We start from the raw sequence: 1,211 nt of genomic DNA on the forward strand, positions 1-1,211 counted from the left end.
TTAGGTGCAAATTTGAAAAATCATTGCTTGGAGACCTTAACGCAGAAAAAGACACCGGTGTTTCAGGTTGTATTTCATAACCATAAAATATTAAAATTCTAAATATAATATTTTTCACTTATTTTGACTTAAATTACTACAAAATGAAAAAAAAAAAAATAATAAAATAAAAATATGTATAATAAAAAACTTGCGTCAAAGGGTTAAAGTGGTTCCTGCACTTTTTTGTCTCGTAGACCTATTGCCACATGTTTTTCGGTTTTGGGTAGACACCCTGCTTACCTGATATTGATTTTTTGTAAATTCATCAACTTCAAATGTATTTTTGACAGCTGGTATAGTGCTACTCACTGTGAAAGAGTTAAATGTCTAACTATAGTGATGTGTAGTGTGAAAATAATTTCATACATTTATTAATTAAATTCAAACTAATTTAATTACTAATTTAATTTAATTGATATGTTAATGGAAAAAAATAGTGCACTATAAAACCCGTACTCCTCTACTAATATTATAATTGCGGAAATAAGTTTGCTTACAAAACCGTTGTAGTCTAAAACTAAGCAACATATCTCACTGATCTTGTGCGCAGATAAAATTGGAGTTAAAGAGTTGTCACAGGCTAAACTACAATTTACCGCGGAAAAATACTTTTTTGTTACAAAATAAAAACCTTACACGCAGAGAAAATAAAAACGTACGCGTGAGAAGCTGCAGGCAACTACTAGTTTATAATAGTTCAGTTTCATATATCAGAAAATAATCCTAATAACTTAATTTTTAATAAAATCTTTACCTCATAGCTACTTTTATAAATTACTATGTAGAATGTAGATAGATATCAGGGGTCTGTTTAGAAGAAATTTGGGTCCGTTAACGGACCCTTCACAAAATATCCTTTCATAAAAACGGACCCTTCACAAAGTATCTTTTCATAAAAACGGACCCTTCACAAAATATTTTAACTTAAAAACGGACCCTTCACAAAATGATTTTTTAATCGGACCCTTCACAAATTTGTTTATCTTCATTATTCTTTTGGTAATCGAATAAACCCTCTCCAGGGCAGAAAACAAGATAGATGGATGTAAACGAATTAAGTTTTGTCCTCGGCAGACGATTCTTCCATTATTCGTCCGAAATGAATATTCTGCGTTCAGCAGTATAGGCTAAATACCAAATATTTGTATGTTGCATCTCTAATTTAGAAG

Source organism: Parasteatoda tepidariorum, chromosome 5 (assembly GCF_043381705.1).
Source record: "Parasteatoda tepidariorum isolate YZ-2023 chromosome 5, CAS_Ptep_4.0, whole genome shotgun sequence".
Classification (NCBI taxonomy): domain Eukaryota; kingdom Metazoa; phylum Arthropoda; class Arachnida; order Araneae; family Theridiidae; genus Parasteatoda; species Parasteatoda tepidariorum.